This window comes from Equus przewalskii, chromosome 4, assembly GCF_037783145.1.
Source record: "Equus przewalskii isolate Varuska chromosome 4, EquPr2, whole genome shotgun sequence".
NCBI classification, from domain to species: Eukaryota; Metazoa; Chordata; class Mammalia; order Perissodactyla; family Equidae; genus Equus; species Equus przewalskii.
In genome coordinates, this window is record NC_091834.1 from 86,246,662 (window position 1) to 86,265,852 (window position 19,191).

The window sequence follows — 19,191 nt, forward strand, 5'->3', positions numbered from 1 at the left end:
GTAAGAGATAATTACAGAGAAAAATTAAAGCATGAAAGGATATGTAACAAACCAGGTGAAGGTGCTTGCAGTCTGTGATCAGTGTTGGTCACCTCTCCCCCAACCAAAAGTCCACCAAAAAGTTTTGTGTCCACTGAACATTTTAAAACAATTTATATAAGCAAGGTGTGCGGGTCAAGGCCTAAGTCGATTCTCACCCCCTCCGCTAAGTCGGTGTGACCCAGAAAAGCCCCTTCAGGTGCCCTGGGCCGGGCGAGCTGGGTGGCACAGGCCTACTTAGCTCGTGTCCTCCTAGCAGGTCCAGGGTCCTCTACAATTTCCTTCCTGCAGCGTCAGGAATGCTGGGCTTCAGCTGGATTTCTGCATCGCGGGGTAACCTACTTGTTTCTAAAACACATCTACATCCAGGGCATCCCTGGAGACAGGCTTTAAGCCATGGCAGTGGCTCCATATTGGTCCACTACGAAAATTTGGTAGAAGCTTCAAGACTCGAGGTTCCATCACTGCATCTGACAGTCTCTCTCTGTCCCCAACTGCCCCAGCCCTGTTCATTCTGCCTTTGCTCCACTGCCTGGAAGGGTTTGGAGTCCTCTTCTGCCCCTCCCCTGGTGTCCCCTGGACAGGATGGAGTCCCCCTGAGAATGGCAGCTTCCTTCCCCAAGTCCCACAGTCTGGTCTTCCATTTGGGTCTCCTGTGCCCAAACTCTCTCCCACTCCTGTTTCTCCCTCCCCTCTCCCCATGGCAAGGGTGGGTTCTACCCCCGCCGATCCCATCCTTCTTGACCCCCTTGGCTAGTTCTTTTCCCAGAGCTGGGATTCCCACACATCTGCTCCCCTAAGTGGCCTGATGCAAATGTCCACCTGATGCCAACACCATCAGTCCCCCGAAGTGTTATCATAGCGTCCTGCCTTCCAACTCAGGTCATCTTCTGGCTCATTGACACCAGGCCGGGGAGGCCTTGATCTGTCCCCACAGCCCCCAGTCTGGACCTTGCCCTCTGCCCCAACCTGGACACAGGGCTCTGGGCTGAAGGCTGGCCCTACAGTGGACAGCTCCCCCTTACAGCCTGGATCTCCCCTGCCCTGGCTGTCATTGGTCCCGGGTTACCTCTTCCCCTGGCAGAAGCCGCTCAAATACTGTGAAATCGAGATGTTCAGCTGTCACTGCTCTTTCCCATGAGACGTTAACTGCCACTCAAAGACCAAGCCGTCTTGTTAGTTTGCAGTCCTATTTGGCAATTTATTTATTGTCACTAATACTCTGTCAGAAAAATATTGATGTCCCTTTAAAAATGTGATTTTTGACAGGTTTTCTCTAGGGAGTGTCTTGTATTTGGGGGCAAATTTTCTCCTTAAGGGACACAATACTAATTTTATCTTGAAACCGAATAAGAAAATAAGATGCATGTCATTGGAGCTTGTTTCATAGACAACATTCTAAGGCTGCAGAACACACCTGCACACACACGACAGGAATCGAAGGAAAGGAGGACGTCTGTGTCAGTCACCGAGCGTGTCGTTGGGGCATCCTCTTCAATCACTCCCAGTTTTACCCACAGGGAAATTCTCAATTCAGAAACATTTCTGCTTCTTGTTTCAGGGCTTGGTTTTGTTGGCTCATATCAGACTCATCTGTTTCATTGAACACTTCTGTAATACTTACCATGTGCCAGCCACTGCTCTAAACACTTGCAAGTAATAATCTATTAAATCCTTCGACAGCCTGACAAGGTGAGTGCTATTATTCTCTCCATTTTGCAAATGGGAAAATTGAGGCAGAGAGAGGTTAATGGAACTGCTCAAGCAGTGAGTGGCTTTAAAATTCAGACTGCCTGGTATCAGAGTTTGTGTGTCTGCCTTCTCTCCCTGGCTGCCTCCCAGACACTGGGATCCTGTTCTTTTGCTGCAGACCATCTACTCTTGGACTCAGATCCTTGGGATATTCTTGCCTCACTCTCATTCCATGCGAAATTGCACGGGTCAAGACTGGACGCACAACATCTTTGCTACGTGACCCATAGGATTTTTTTTCCTTCTGGCATCCATTTCCCTCACCTGGGAGGATGAAGTGAAGAGTTGAGTAGATTCTGTGTAAGTGCAGCATCTGATTTGTCCTCGTATGAACTTGTAACAAAAATCAGCATCATGCCAGTCCACTTGGCTGCCGCACATTGTTTCCAGTTGTGGTCAAGGACCTTCATTGACTGTTCTATTCATCTTGTCCTCGATCCACCTCATGGCTCTTTGTGGTTCTGTGAATCCAGACAGCCATCTCGACAGCCCATCGACTCTCCTGACATCTAGTGACATTCCTGCCTCCCCTTTTCAGGCACTAGGAACTGATTGCAGGATATCAGGCCCCACAGTTTGTGTCCTTATTTCTCAATTTGGTTGTACCAGGGGACTGTGCAATATGAAGAGAGAAAGGGAGGTGATGGCGCAGGAGGCTGGGGTGAGAACATGTGTTCTAGCAAATGCCCTGGCTGCTGGTGACTGAGACGCGACGAGTTCAACCTTGGTGGTCAGGGAGGATGACTGTTAGTGATTCAGGGCCCCCTTCTGCTTGCAAAACTTGGCCCTAGAGCAGCAGCAGGGTGTGGAAGGGTGGGCTGGGAATTAGGAGAACGGAGCCTCAGTTTCCTCACGGGGATAACAAAGGGCTCAGGTCAGACATTCTCTTGCCTCTTATGACCTAGGGATCTGAAGGTCAAAGGTAACAGGGGGTCAGTGTTATGTTAGGGAAGCCAGGAAGGCACCGTATTCCTAGCATCACATGGGGCAGATCAGTTTGCTAAAGCTAGACACTGTGCTCAGAGGCAAGGAGTCAGTTGCAGGCAGGCAATGACAGTTGGAATTGGCATTTCAGGTGGTCAGCTCCGGCATTCATTAATGAGGCTCCTGACTAAAAGCATCCACTCAAATGACAGTCCTACACTTTCCCCCTGCTGTGTTCCACTCCTTCCGATACCCGGATACCTGCCCCCCCAACTTTCAAGGTGCTTCTTAATCACTTCTTTCTCTAACCACAAGTGTGGCTTGGTGGAGGCTCAAAGGATGGAGGGGGAAGGCCCTGATGGCTGATGAGAAGGGCAGGGTACCCAACCTCGCACAAAGACATTCAATTAAAGCTCACTCATCGAATTGGAAGTGGTAGATTAGTGCATCCCCAGAGCCGGTCAAGAAGAACCAGGGCAGAGGGGGCCTCTGAGCGAAAGCTCAGGAAGACAAGTGACCGCAGAGCTCATGGGGGATTCACCAGGCCCTTTGATGAGAACCTGAGTGATCTGGGGACAGTGCATGGACATGAGGCCCCGCAACACCAGCATCTGTCCATTCCCCTTCCTCCTCTCCAGCCCAGCCATCCCACCCCCAAATCCCCTCCCCTGACCGGGCCACTGTCAGGCTCCCTGCCTGTGATGGATTTTTCAGGCTTCATTCAGTGACATAACCATCCCAGTAAAACATACAAATGGCCCAACTGTGGATCCTAATGTGCAGTAAACGGTTTTTCACCTCATATCATTTTTTATGGGAAGAAATTGGCTTTGTGCTTCCGCTGCAGCTCCCCTTCCCTCCTTGGCAGGTGGACTGTGCTAGGGCATGGGATTGCCTCCACTCCTTCATCCGCGGGCTGTCAGCTCCGCTCCAAGCACCGCTCACTCATAGGGGTCGGGGGGTGCGGTTCAACTTTGATTAACTGTCCTGTGTGATATTAATTTCCGACGAGAGGCTCGTTCTGCCGTCTCTGCAGGAAAAGGAAGGTGGGGAGGTGCAGGGGTGGAGGGAGAGTGTAAGGTTCCTGAGTGGATTCAATTCTTTCTTTATTTGTCTGTTCTGTTGTTTTCAGAAGGTACTGCCTTCTGTAGTCATCTTTTCTTCCTGCATCCTAGTCCCAGGCTGGGTGTCCTCTGCCCCTTCCTTGGTTCTGTGTTCTCTCACCCATGAAATAGGAGCCTCAAAGCTTCTCTCTCTTTACCACATGGCAATATTTGAGGGGATCTCTGAGCTCTTCAGTTAAGGAGATGAAATAACATCAGAACTGACTAGGGAACTCTCCAAACCCCAGGAGGGAGGGCTCTGTGACGCTAAACTCAGTATCTGCCAATCCAAGCTCAACCCGTGGACCTCAGCAAGGTCAGTTAACCCACATTTCTGGCACGACTCCTTCTCAAAATTGTCTGCATGTTCTCCTTCTGCCCCTTGGCCCAGTCCTGCTCAGGCTCCTCCAACAGCTTCCTTTCCTCTCCTCCATTCTGAATCGAGGCATCTCCGAAGACTGCAGCATGGGCCACCTGCTCTTTTCCATAAGCATTACCAGCGGACACTTCTAGAAGCACATGTAAGGTGCAATGATTTGAAGGGGAGTAAGCAATTTGCTGAAAAGGAGTTGGGTGACGACTTACCGTCCCTTCCACAACAGTGGAATTGCCCTGTTCTCTCAGGCAGCAAATTCCTCCCTTCTCTGCCTCTCCTCTTGCCTGTCCTCCTGCCAGCTGCCTTCTGTGTGCCTAGGAGGGCATGGGACGTGGCAGCACTGTGATGCTACAGCAACTTGCCTCCTCTTCTTGCTGCTACTGCTGGCTCTGCCTCTATGGCCAAAGGGCCACTGCTCCTCAATGCTGTGCCACGGGCAGAGCTGGGAGAAGGTGTCTCTGCTTATGCGTCCTCTAGTCCGTGGATGAAGCTGCCTCTGTAGTTTCCTGGATTGTTGTGTGCCCCTTTGGTGAGGGCTGGCTGCTCACCTCTCCACATGGCCAACACTGGGGCAAGGATCTGTGCATGCCCAGTACAGAAGGATGCATGTACCCAACACACATCCATGTATGCAGATATGCATTTTGGAGTAATATCTGCACATTTGACTCTAAGGCACAGAATAAGTACACCCAGCACCTAAGAGGTACTCTGATGGTGAGATGCTGCTGTGGGGAGATAATTGTACCTGAAGAAATAGAAAGTCCTTTGAAATGTTAAGAAGTTCTATAGAAATGCCAGGGCTGATGACGGCGGTGAGCACTCTTCTGAGACTCTTGCTCACAATACCGTCGGATCACACCCTCGTGGTGATCCTGGAACAGAGGACAAGGAGGAAGAGAGCTCAGAGGGTGCTCCCGGCCACCTTGGACACAGGATGGGTCCGTTCTGGAGCCCACATTTCCAGGCGAATAAAGACAAGCCAGCAAGTGCTGGGGAGTGCAGCCCGGGTAGAGGGGGGCGAGGCACTGCAGGGACTGCTCTGGAGCTGTGAGGTTTGGCCTGCGAGGAGATGGTGGCTGTTGACCAAGATCTAAAGGATTTTCATGCGGAAAAGCAACCAGTCAGCTCCAAGTTGCTGTAGAGGGCAAAACGAGGACAGATGAAACGCAAGATCAGAAGGCAAATTTCCCCCCAACATTCAAGCCTCCCCACAATCAGACAGGTCGCTTTGCTCCCCCTGCTGAGAGGGATCAGACGGTGGCCTGAGAGCACTGTCAGCGGAGTTGAAGCCTTCTTGTATTGGGAGGAAAGCCCAGCAAGGAGACATGAGCAGCTCTTTCTTTTCAGGAGCCTTGGGTTCTAACCAATTATCCTCCACCGAGCAAATTTGAACCCAGAACCACAGACATAAGGAGGAGTTCAAAAATCCTCTGGAAGATGAGACCCCTCAAATGTGCAATCCCGCGAGTCCCCATGACCTCCTGGATGTCAGAAAACCAGAGCTAAAAGCACTGCCTGTCCCCTGGAGATTCAGTCCCCTACTCACAGTCCTTTAGGATGACAATCCAATTGGAGATTTGGGTTCCAAACACAGAAATTCAGGAACGAAGAAGACAGTGGTTCTTTGAGGGCCTTTCTGGGGTTCAGAAGAGTTAAAGTGAGTCCCTCCTGTCGCCTAGCCCCATACGATACCCTGACTTTTCTTGTCTCTGCAGCAAATGCATCTCTCTGTGGCCTGGTCTCGCTCTCCACCCATCTCACAGCGGATGGGACCAAGGAGTGGGTGAGGGGCCAAGAGGTTGAGGGGCCACTAAACCCCTTGATTTAGGAGACAAGAAGCACAGTAGTGAGAACAAATCTATTGAGAAGCCTCCAGCAGATTTTAGACACCTTGATTAATCATAACTTGCTGCACATTATTTCCCTATAAACAAACTACAATGTTACTCATATAAACAGCTTTATCTTGACAGCTGCAAAATGTCAGGATTTAATGTAGAACGAGCAGAGATACACCATATGTTACCACTCCAGGCCTGGAACACACGAATTCACAGCATATTGCCTCATACCGAAGAGGTGATTACAAAAGCGGGGCTAGGTTTTCGCCTTGCCGTGACTGTACACGCTGCCTCCAGGTCCCCAGCCCCTCTCCTTGGCTGAGCTGTAATGACTGAGATGCAATCCAGAGAGGCAGGCTCTGAGGTTGCCAGCAGCGAGCAACAGGACAACCCAGAAAGCGTGAATGTGGTTGTGTTGTTGTATTTTAAAAAATTGACTCAAATAAATACAGGTGTACCACACTGGGAAACGCGTGGTTCCAGTACAATAATAAGGAAAAAAAAGTCAATACGCGGCTGGTACTCTGCTGAGGGAGCCTGCTGCTCCCTTTGCCAGGATGCAAAGCCTACCAAAGACACCAACCAAATAGAACCCCCATACAGAAACAAGCAATTAAGAAACAAGTCAAATGTGAGAGGAAACAGAACTTCATGCTCATGAAAATACAGTCTGTAAAGGGACTCTTTATCTATGGGTAGTTTTATCCCAAAGAGAAAGAAGTAGGAAATTTTTTTCAATAGGCAGCACTTAGCTAGAAAACCCACAGCGCGCATTTTCATGGAGAGGACACGTGTCTGTTTGTTCTCTTTGCTTTCTTTCTCTCCCCTCCTGTACCTCTCTTCTACCCTAATAAGGTGTAAATCAGGGGTCAGTATGGCCGAGAGCACAAAATCTGGCCCCCTCGTCTCCCTCTATAAATACAGCTTTATTGGAACACAGCCACGCCCACTCCTGTGTGTATGTCTGTCTGTCCGCTCTTGTGCTGCAGCAGCTGAGCTGAGTAGATGCAACAGAGACCATATGGCCCACAAGGCTGAAAAGTATTTACTATCTGGCCCTCTTCAGAAAAAGTTTGCTGACCTCCAGCTCTAAAGTATAGATGTGTTTATGTCACTCCCCAGTCTAAACACGGGAGGCATGTTATCCATTAATTCTGGCCACCCGGGCGTCCATTCCCTTCTTTTGGCTCGAGAACTCTGATTTTCTTTTGGGGAAGTACCATGCCCATTATCTGGTCTTGGTGGGACTGCCAACCAAGGGGTGGACATGTGGCCACAGTTTGGTGTCAGACTTCCTCCCTGGGCTGTGACTTGCAGTGGAGTGGGGTGCAGCTGATCTGCCCTGTTGGTAGCTCTCTAAAGCTCTAGAGTCCCAAAGCAGCCCTGGTTTCAGTCCCTTTCCTAGACTCCTGGTTGTGCTTCCGGTGGGTGAGCCACCTTCCTCCTTCCACGACACGGGTTCTCTCTAAGTGGGTGAAAGCTGGTGTCTGCTCCTTGTAACCAAAGAACCTGAACTGATGTTAATAGCCTCTCAATGGCCCCTCGCCATCTGGGGGTAAGACCAGCTATACAGACAGCCCCTGACTGGGTCCTGGCTCCCCTCGAGAGCCTAACCCAACCCCACTTCTCTCCTAAGTTCCAATGCTCCATACTCTGAGGCTGTGCTCCTCGCTCCAACTACTCTGTTAAAATGACTAGTTCACAGCACTGTCTTCCCCCACCTTGCTACGAGCTCCTTGAGGGGCAGGAAATGGTCTTATTTATCCGTATCCTCAGAGCATAGCAAGGTTGTTGAACATCAGAAGAATGAACCCCTATTTTCACCATCAGTGCTGTGTTTGGCTGTCAGATTATAGTCTTGATCCTACACTAAGAGTTCCCCAACCCTACTCAGCATCGAGCTGCCCTTTCTGCTCGCACGCTGACTTTGTTCCCTGGCCCGGTTACCAGGCTCTAGTCCTGATTCATTCAAGCCCTGGATTTGTACTCTGCTCGGGGCCTGGGTTCCAGTCTCCTCCCCCCAGGCCTATTCCTCTGCCCTCTGTCACTGAAGCCCTGTCTTGTTCTTCTCAGTGTCACTGGGGCTGACACTTCTGCACCAGGTCCTTGTAGCCCATGGCTGGAGCTCTGCTGCCTGATACCAGACAGGACAACCTCCAACCCCTGAAGCCCCCAAGAGAGGCAAGAACCTTCCAGATGCTTCTGCCCTTTTGGATGCCCCTCCTGGCCTTCTCGGGTCTATACCTGGATCCTGGCAAGCCTGATCTGGCTCCTCTGTTGCTGACCTCTTGCTTCTGGCAGGGGGGTGGGTTTGCCTTAGTGGCGTAAGCAGCCAGGGCAGAAGTGTGTGCTAAGCACCTCGGTGGTCCTTTTGCTGGAAGGAGGGTCTTTCATTCCTTCCCTTTGCAGAGAGGGAACAGTCCTCTGGAGAGCTCGTGTCTGACAAGGCTTAGCAGGACAGTTAAAGCTCAAACCCCAGTGCTCCTGGCCCAGCTCCTTTCTCTCGGGCCAGATGCATGGGGCTATCGTGGAATCTGGAACTCAGTGCCCCAGGTCCACCTAGAAGAGATAAGCACTGCAATGCTTCGCAGGCTCTTTGGGGAGGGAGGTAAATTACTCTCTCTGACCCACCTCCCCTTTGTTGTCTACTTTCATGGTGGGCCAGAGCTTTCTTATTGCAAGATCCTGTCTGGACATCAGAGTCCTAAACATCAGTGCTAGGAATTCTCTTTCTATATTGTTCTTATGTCAGAGGGCTCCCAGGATGTGCAAAAGATCCCATATCCTGATCCTGCTGCCTGGGATCAGGAGGGGTACTTGGTTCCTCTCCCGTTGGTAGAGTCACCCAGAAAAGCAGACTTTCCCACACTGAGCCCTGCAAGTCCAAACACAAGAGCCTAATTCTGCCCAGAGAAGGCATAATTCTCGTGAGGAAGGCTCCTTCTGGGCGTCTGAGCTCACTTCTGAAGGTAATTGGCAGATGCTGGTCTCGCTGTCAAGAACTCCTCCAGGAATTACAAAGTCAAAGACAAATCTGGTGAATGAGAAGGGAATTAGACATAGAGGATGGACAAACTTCCTGAAGTGTCCAGGACAGGCTGGCACTGTCAATTGGGCTGCTCGATTATTTCCACAACCCTTTAGAAGGTCCCCCAAGTTCTGAAATTTCTGGCCCACAAATTATATCTCCAAGACGGCCTTTCACACTCAGAGTGCACAAAATCTTTCCTGACCACAAGCCACGTTCTTGACTTGGAGTCTGGTCCCGGTGTCCTTGAAGGACAGCAAACGTCATCCAGGCCTCAGCCTCCTGCCCTCCCCTCTCCTCTGGCCCAGGCTGCCCAGGACTAGGGCCAGCTCACTTACCTTGCCCTGTGAGGCTGCCATGATGAGATTAGAAAATATAGCCCATGAGTTAGATGGTGCCCCCAGTCCAGCTCCTGGTCCCCAGCTCTGACCTCCAGGCAGAACCTGATGCACGGGTTGTCTTTCCTGTCACTGGCCTTTTTCTCCTGTTTTAAGGACTGGACTCTGGAGCACAAAAGACTCAAAATAGAAATGCCGAAAGGAGCAAAGAGCAGCATCCAATCATTACCAAGCAAAGTGGCTTCCCCTCCATGGGGGCCCAGGACCCAGGGATGCTGCAACAGACTTGGATTTCAAGAGAGGAATTCCATCATTCACACCAGCGCTCAGCAATGAGATTAAGCTGGGTTTCTCCACCCTTGTGGAGTGTGTGCGGGTGTGTACGTGTGCACATGAGCATGCATGCACTCATGTAATGAAAGCAAGAGAGAGAGAGGCAACAAATGAGTTTCAAAGCAAAACAGCCCTGGACTCTGAACACCTGTTGGCGAGTGCTAACTGTACCATCCTCCCGCTCTGAGCACACACACATGATCGCAGTCTAAATTCAGTCCCATGGGGGAAAAGCTAGATTTCGGGTGACTGTTGGAACTTCTGCATTTGCTTTAAAGGACTTTATGGATTCTACAGTCACCTCATGGTTAGCAGTACTGATGGAGGCAAGCAATAGCGTGGGGAATCCAAAGCCGATGGTTAACCCCTAACCCTTACCATCTATTTTGAAATGTACATTGGATCATTCTTGGGAGCTGATTGGCTTTCCTCATCATGCTCTCCTTGGACCAACATTAAAACTAACATTTACTTCCAATGAAAAAATAAAATCTGCTCTTAATACACTCTTGAATCCACTGCAAATGATGCAAAGAGCTTTAAAAAACAAGAGGGAAAAAAAACCACTAAAAGACAAGAAGGTGGTGAAGGAGGAGCCTCATCTTTGCCTCTAACTGATTTTTCCTGCCACAACCAGTGAAGGAATGAAAGTGGGACCTACGCCCACAGCACAGTTCCTGCTCAGAGGAAAGAACTCCTTTTCCAGACAGAGCTTCAGAGTCCTGAGTCCAGCCTGATGCAGCTCAGGACACGAGCACGATGTGATGTTGACGGCTCTCACCTGTTGGCCCTGGCGCCCGCTGACTCCTTTTTCGTCCTCCTTCTTGGTCCTAATCAGTATTTCTTGTCGTCTTTCATTATTTTAGTACTTAGTTTGTTCAAATGGGTAATAATTGTACGTGGTATGAAATTCAATATATACACTACGGTGACAGTTCAGCCTGCCTCTCATCGTGTCTTCCCATCCCCTTCTCTCCGGAGGTAGCCCCAGTCGCCGCAGCAGCACTTTCTGCGTCCGTTCAGGAGACCCTCTCTTCTCGCTGCTCCTTGAGTCACCAGCTCAGTGTCGGTTTCGAATGGCTCTCCTCGGAGTCACTTGAGCTCTGATCTTGCTACTCGTTCCCTTGGCGTCTGAAGAACAGCTTTTAGCAAATCTATCCTTTCGGCCTTCCATGCCTGAGAAAAGTCACGTTCTTCCTGTGCTTCAAGCATCCCCAGACTCGGCGCCCCACTCCCAAGCCAGCGCTTCTGCACTTTTTCTCTCCGCTGTGCTTTCCAGTTTGTGTTAAAGGACTCCAGGGCCTTTTCCCGGTCCTCGTCGCCTCTGGTCTCGCGGCAGGGTAGCATCTGACAATTTGTCTCAATCTTCCTGTGGAAGCCTCTTCATCCTCTGCCCTGGTCATTCTTCTGCTACCCCTGAGGGTCCCTCTCCTGTCTCTGCTGAGGTGTCTTCCTTCCTTCACGCATAGTTCAATAATTTCCTCTTCCTCCTCTCTCTCCATCCTTCACCCTTGTCTCTGTTATAAGGGCAACTCTCAGATCCGTAACTCTAGACCTGACCTTTCGCTGAACTTCAGACTTTATGTCCAGCTCTCTGCTGGGCAGCTCTGCTATGATGTCCCCTGGTCCACTGGAATCCAAGCTTGTGTTCTTCCTCTGACACTGTCCCCTCCTCTCACCTTTAGTATTTCTCAAAATAGTTCCATCATTCCCCCAGTCCCCCTTAACCCCTCCAGACAGCTTCCTCATCCCCAAGATGGGTCAATTGTCCCTTCACATTTTCTGCCATAACCGTCCTTTTATTTCAATTCATCCTGCTGCCGTTTCTGGCCCAGCACCTGAATGACGTCAGTAAAATTCTGGCTGGTTCTCCTTCAGCCCTCTGTCCTTCTCCTCAATCTACTTAGCATATCTTCAGGATAACATCCCCAAATATGATTTTATCATGTCATTCTCCTAGACAGAGGTTTTTTCCCCTAGCCTATATTAACTCTTATGAAGTGGACAAAATTCTGTAGATCCATATCTGTCCTTGTTTCCTGGTTTCAGCTATTGAAAGGAAATCGTAGCATATACTTTTCTTGAAAAGTATATTGGTGAAAGAAAAGAACTTTTTAGTCTGACATCCGAATCAAACTCAAATGGTCCCCAGTTTACCTTTTTCAATTTATCTGCTCTTTCTTGGTTTTATTTTGGAGACAGGATAGCGTAGTGGCTGAGTCAAGGGGCTGCACTCATTCTGCCCAATTTTGTATCCCAGATCCTCTGAACACTTGCTGTGTCACTTTGGAGAAGTTTTGAAAAACCCTGCCAAGCTTTAATTAAAAATGGTAATAATAAACCTATGTTATAAATTCTTCTGTGAACTAAGTGAAATAATCCATGTAGAATGTTTAGCAATTGCCTGGCACATAATAGTGCCAAATAAATGTTCCCTCTTGCTGTTGTTTTCTTCCCTGATATGAGCCCTTTGCTTAAGACAAACATCTATACCCACTCTCTCTTGAATAGTGCTCTGTGCATTCCCTTCCTTTTTGGATTTGTTCATGCTTCTTGGTCCATCAGAAAAATCATATCCATTTTTTAAAGTTTAATCTGTATTCCACTCCTTCCATGAAACTTGTCCCTGATTCCTACTCCAGTGAAACTGTTCTGTACAATATGGTTATGGAGGATACATGTCGCTATACATTTGTCAAAACCCAAAGGGAGAGCCCCAATGTAAACTATCAACTTTAGCTAATAAGAATGTATCAATATTGGCTCATCAGTTGTAACAAATGTGCCATACTAATATAAGATGTTAATAACAGGGCGAGCAAGATAGGGTATATGGGAATTCTCTGTACTTTTCACTCACTTTTTCTGTAGACCTAAAACTACTCTAAAAAAATAAGAGTCTATTAATTTAAAAAAACAAATCTGAGAGGCCGGCCCAGTGGCGTAGCGGTTAAGTTTGCACGCTCTGCTTCAGTGGCCCAGGATTCGGAGGTTTGGATCCTGGGCGCAGACCTACACATCCCTCATGAAGTCGTGCTGTGGTGGCGTCCCACATACAGAATAGAGGATTGGCACAGATGTTGGCTCAGGGCCAATCTTCCTCACAAACACAACAAAACAAACACAAAAAAACCAAAACAACAAAACTGACCTGTCTACATGTGTATGGGCTCCTTCAAGGCCCATTTCTTTATTTTCACCCTGAGGCTCGTCTGGCTTGAGGATACGCAAAGGAGACCCTTCATCACCTCCTGTTGTAAACTCTTCTACCTTGTCTCAACGACAGAGTCAAGAGAAAATGTAGCTTAAGAAGAGAAGAGCATGAGATCAGAAAGGTCTGGGTGTACATCCTTGCTCCTCTTTTTACCAAATTTTTTCACCTCGGACAAATTATTTAACTCCTTTGAGACTCCATATCCTCAATTGTAAAACGAGGATAATAATATTTATCTATTAGCTTGTTTGGAATCTTAGAGTAGGAGATGTTGTGAACCAGCAGTCACTAGCTCATTATAGGAGGTAAAAGCTTTGTTTCTTTGTTGCCAAACGATCTACCATAGGAACAAGTTCTTGATGAAATTTTATAAAAACAAACAAAAGATGATGTCTTTCTTGATCAAAAAGTGTAATCAGAATCGGAAAGATCAGATTATTTAGTGATGAGGATAGACACAAAGAGCTTTTCACCCTCAGATATGTGATGATCCACAGCATGGAAGAGGCTCTGCAGATGGAAGCTGAGTCTGAAATACCGCAGCATAATTGTGTCCACCAGTTATTAGGGTTCACCACAACAAAGATGGTCACCCAGGTCTTCATCTTGCAGATCCAACACCTGGGACACACCACCTCTAAGGTCACCCTGGTAGAAGGTCAGGCCTAGAAGTGGCTTTCATCACCTCCATTCACATCCCATTGGCCAGGACTCACTCTTGTGTCCCCGCCTAAAAGTAAGGGAGCCTGGGAGACAGCGCCTTCCCGTTCTTAGGAAGAGGAAGCAGAGGGGTGAGCACGGAGCATGGTCTCTGCAGAATCGTCTTAAACAAAGTTTGAGAGCTCAGAAATAATTTTTTCAACGCCATCCAACTGTGTGCTGGTGAAAATGAAACTAAGCACTTTTGTTTGAAAATAAAATATCGATGATTTCAAATAGTGGTTAAATTGAAAGACTAAGAAGAGACAAGGTGATTTCCCAGAAGCTGAAAGAGAGAAGACCGGTTTCCTCGGTCATCAATTATTTGAAGTAGCGCGTCAACATTTTAATGAAGATAAAGAAAACCATCTTGTTCGCTCCTGCCAATTCCAACAGAAAATGTTGTTCTCTCAAACAACGGATAAAAGTGTCAAAAGTGAACTCCGTCTCCGTTTGCAAGTTCTAAGTAGAGAATGGTGTAATTTTGCCCAAGAACCAAGGCCTGACGTCACTTTGAAATGGGGGACTGGAGAGTAACTTCTCTCATTCACAAGCCTGCACATCCCATTATACCCGTAGATTCCCTTCCTTCCTGGGGAGAAGTTCATCAGAACAATGAGACTGACAGATGACAGGATCAATGTTCCCCTGCAGCCCACGTGGTCCAAAGCAAATACAGAAATCAACAAGAACATCTTGAGGAGCCAAGTGGGCTAGAATCCTTTGGTTTATTATCATTTCAATTACTCTTATTATTTGTTTGATTTAGCAAAGGTGGCCTAATTTAATTTGTAATATTTATGATAATATTGTTTTGGTGCTAGATAACAATCTCGTAGCTCATGAGGTAATTTCCATAAAAAATATCCACCATCAAACACACGTAATCACAGCTGGGCTCCTAGAGGGACAGAAGTGACCAGAGCGAGCCTCACTGTCCCCCATCCTCTGCTCACACAGAGTCCAGGCACGAGGCTGGATGCACAGAGCAGCCGGAATGCACCATTCCTTCATCCTTGTCCTCCTCTGACTAATGATTGAAGCAGACCCAGAGCTCCCCACTTATAAGCTGTATCCAGAGAGTTATGAGAGATCCATGCAAACCTTTGAGCATGGTGTCTGGCTTGTTGTAAACTCTCCCTAAATGTTATTATTTGCTTCCTCCCTCCTTCCTCATTGTGTCTTAGATTGGGAAAGGGGCTCCGGAGGGCAGTGCCAAGGCTTCCACTGGTCATCAAAGGAAGAAGAAAGGAAGGGAGCCCTCATCGGCCAAGGCTCGTCTGCACTTCTGTTTCCCTATTTCCCTTTATCCTCAAAAGGAGCCTGAGGGAGGAGGTGTCATCTTCCTCTTAGGATGGAGATAATGAGGCTTAAGGAGTTTGGGTTCCTAGCCCGAGGTCACACAGCTGGCAGGGGGTGGAGGTGGCAGTAGAACCCGTGTCCACAGAGTTTTAGTCCGTGCTCTTTTGACTACATTTTGCTGCATCCCCTGAGAGCAGGAGGGGAAATGGAAGGCAGGGTGCAAGGCAGCAGCCACACCTGGTCCACGCTGATACTGTGATCACGGAGAGGTGAGGCATCCTGACAACCAGCCTTCAGGAATCTGCTCATCCCTCACATGTTTCAAGGCCCCCTGGGTGGCCTCCGCCCCTCCGTTGGAGTGCCATCTGCTCCCTGGTCTCAGGAGCTCCGGGGGGAAGTGCAGCTGGTCACACCCGCCAGCCCTAAGGCACGGCTCCTGTTGCCTGCTGTGAGAGGATGGAGCGTGCTGACAAGAGTGGAGGTCACTAGCCGCAGCTGGAGAAAGGCAGTGCTAAGGACCTGTTTCCCCGGCTGCATGTCCCCTCTCCCACCAACTGGGTCCTGTGGGCTGTACCCAGCGGAAGAACATGGCTTCTGTTTTGAGGTGGGATGGGGAGGGGTGAGTCAAGGGCCTTGAGCGGGGGGGTTCCAGTGCAAGAGCCCCTTCTTGCTCTCCATTGTGCCTCTAGTCTTTGGCACAGTGTTCGCACCTCTTGTTGGTGGAATAGCCTTTCCTGAAGGACTTAACACACTTTGTCCTGTTCCACCTCCTTGCTTAATCTGTCCCTGCATCCAGTGTGTTTTCCTCTTTGTTCTTTCTGTTTGTGTAGAAGATTGGGGCATGTGGCAGTGAGATTGAGGAATCAGAAGGAGGCACTGGGGAGAAGAGGCATCTGGGCCTTTCCAGGCCTCTTTGTGTTCTTCTGAGGTTCAGCCCAGATTCTGTTGTTTAACTACCCAAGTTCTGTGGGCTAGTTAGGTGGCCACTTAACCATAACCCAGGGAAACCTCCACAGCCTCCATCCCTGAGCCCTACGAGCTCAAGAGTCAGTTGCAGGCTATGCCCCACTCCAGGGAGCCTTTCCTCACACAGCAGAATGGAGGGGCTTAGCTGCTGAGGTAGGAGGCGGTAGACGGGGGCCTGGGCATTATTCACTCCATAGCCACTTCCCTTCTCCACCGACAGTCTCCCCACCTGAAGGTGCAGGAGCTGACTAGATGATTCCTAAGGTTCCTCCAACCCCAATATTTCTCGATTTTTGAACCTCCTCAATAACTGCATCATAGCCCTTATATCTAACTGATTTAGGCGACTCGACTCTCCAAGGCTGTTGCCGTATTTTGGTAACTCAATGGGCAGCACTTCTAAACGATGTGTGGGCAAACAGGTATCCTATAAATTCCCATGGACTCTTTACATTGTATTTCCTTTGAATTGATAGTGTTCCCAAGTGAGGCCACTCCCCCACTATTGGTCCAGCCCTCTACTCTGTTTCTCTGTCCTTGTGGCCTGGCAGAACGGCTGTCTCTCCACTTCCAGGTACCGCTGCCATCAGAGATGTATCCAAGTTACCGCAAAGCCAGCCACCGTTTACCCGCTAATCCAAACCAGTTTGGTTCAATATCTATCAAGCACCTGCGTGTGGAATTCTCTGGACTGGGGCCTGGAGTTTTCACAGAGCTGTACGCGGTTCCTGCCTGAGGAGCTCACAATCTGGTGGGGACTGGATGGTGGCAATGGTGCTGTGTGGGAGGGAATGAGGCAAATGCACAGAAAACTTTAATTCTCGGTGGCCAGGGACTCTCTTTCCCACCACTCTCATGGGTCACAGCCCCACTGGCCATGCTGGCTGTGGAGATGGATTTTCCGGGGACCTAGAGGATGTGCAGATATATGTGTGACCTGTGTGTGACCACCAGGACCCTCTGTCTGGAGGAGAACAGAGACGTCTACCCATTGTCCTGAGGCTGGAGACACGATTAAAACTGCCTTTTCCACTTGTCATGTTGAGGGAGGCTTCTGTCACATGTATTTTGTTGGAACAAAATGGTGCACTGTGGCATGTCTGTGTGCTGTGGGGGAAGCAGCACCAAGGGGCAGTCAAGAGGCCAGTCCCGGGCCCAGCCCTCGTACTAGCTGCTGCGTAACCTGCGTCAAGCCCTCAGCCCTCAGGTCCGGGGATCCTCTGTATGGGGAGTTGTTGTTCTGAGGTCTCTTCTGGATCTGCCGCTGTGGTTCCTCAAACTTCACCCCAGGAGCTCCTGTCTTCATGTGCAATTGGAAAGCCCTCAGCCACCTCCTGGAAAATTGTTCACCTGGGGCTTCTCCTCGTCCCAGGATGGGACCTTCTATCCTTGCAGCACACCCCTGTACTCGCTTGCCTTGCCCGAAAACACATACCAGGGAGCTGAAACCCATTTTCGTGTTAGGTAAATCATCCGCCGCAGAACCCCATCACACCTTTGAAATCCAATTAGCCTGATCTGAGGGGTGTTCCTTTTAGGATTGGATCCCCAGTTTGTGTCATTAGAATAATTGTGAGTTGCCTTACATAGGCACTGAGTCCCCCAACATAAAGCAGTGCCAGGGCCCTTTAGGAACATCCTCCACGAGACAGAGGACATTAATGTGGACAAGCACACAGACACGTTCACTGTAACTCAGCATGGTCCCACACTGAGAAACCACAAATAAGTTCTTTTGTAGCTTTTCATCGGGCAATTATCTTGTTGTGAACTGTCTCGGGTAAGGAAGCATGACTGGGGATAATGGTACCTGCCAGGACAGTGGAGACTGGTGCATGTATGTGTGAGCATGTGTATGTGTGTGTGTGCGTGTGTGTGTGTGGTTAGAAAGTAGGTGGTTGGCTAGGGGTTCCAATACCTGGAAGAAGGGGAGGTTTGCATCAGCCCAGGCATCTGGAAAGCCCAAGAGAAAATATCGGCTTCCCCAGCACCCCTTCTTTGAGGCTGAACCCTCAGCATCCCCAGTTGGGGACTTCTTGTTTTCAGCCCTGGAGACTCGGCCTTCCTTCTAGTGGCTCTCAAAAGATGCCATCTCCCTGGAGACTTCATTGGCAATGCTTCACTGAGCACAAAAACCAGGGATATGACAGCTCCTGCTCTTTAAATTGTCAGGAAGGCAAGGTTCTTAGAACTGCAGCTGCTGGGAGGGCAGGGGGACCGCACTTAGAGTTACCTCCGCCTCCATGAATGTTTGGGGAGCATGAAATAGCGACAGAGAGACAAACAGGTAGATGGGGCGGGGTGACTAACATAAGCTCAACAGGCCACTCTGTGGTCAGGGCATGAGGATCCTGCAAGAGGCAAGCCTGGCTGCGTTGTCCGGGGCCAGCACTCATCGAGCTGAGGCGGCAGGTCCTCTGTGGGTGAGGTAGGGGTGAGGCCTGCTTAGGCTGTTTCCCCAGGACTCTGCCCCTTGACGCATGTGGCTATGCCACCTGAAGACCCATCACTGTGGTAGGACTCCACCTGGATAGCTAGACAGCTGGCCCAGGGCTGGGATGGCAGGAAGTCAGGAGGGGCCCCATCTAAAAGGAACTGCCTGGTGGCATAAGTTTGGGGACTTCTCCAGACTCTCTCTAGGCCTGGTGAAGAGGTGGTCCAGGAGGAAGGAGAGCCCCAGACAAGCCTGGGAAAGGGAGGGAGTGGGATAGAGGGCAGATGGAGCCAGGAGAGAGGCAGCATGAGACTGGGACTTGGGCTAAGAAAGGTGGAAACAGGTTGGATAAGGGTGGGTCAATCCTCGAGAAAATTTCTCCTGGAGGGTTCTTAATTTCGATATATACCATGGAATGCTGGGGTCAGTTCTTGGGTTTGGCATTGGTCCTTGGAACTTGGAGCAGTCCCTTAGTCCCCAATTCAGATGCCCCATCCGAAAAACTTTTTTTTTTTTTTTTAAAGATTTTATGTTTTTCCTTTTTCTCCCCAAAGTCCCCCGGTACATAGTTGTATATTCTTAGTTGTGGGTCCTTCTAGTTGTGGCATGTGGGACGCTGCCTCAGCGTGGTTTGATGAGCGGTGCTATGTCCGCGCCCAGGATTCAAACCAACGAAACACTGGGCCACCTGTAGCGGAGCGCGCGAACTTAACCACTCGGCCACGGGGCCAGCCCCGGAAAAACTTTTGATTCGCCCATTTTGTTTCCTAGCCTGACCCCTGACGGTGAGTTCCTTGAGGAAAAGGACTATGCGTGCTTTTATTCCACACCCAGAGCAG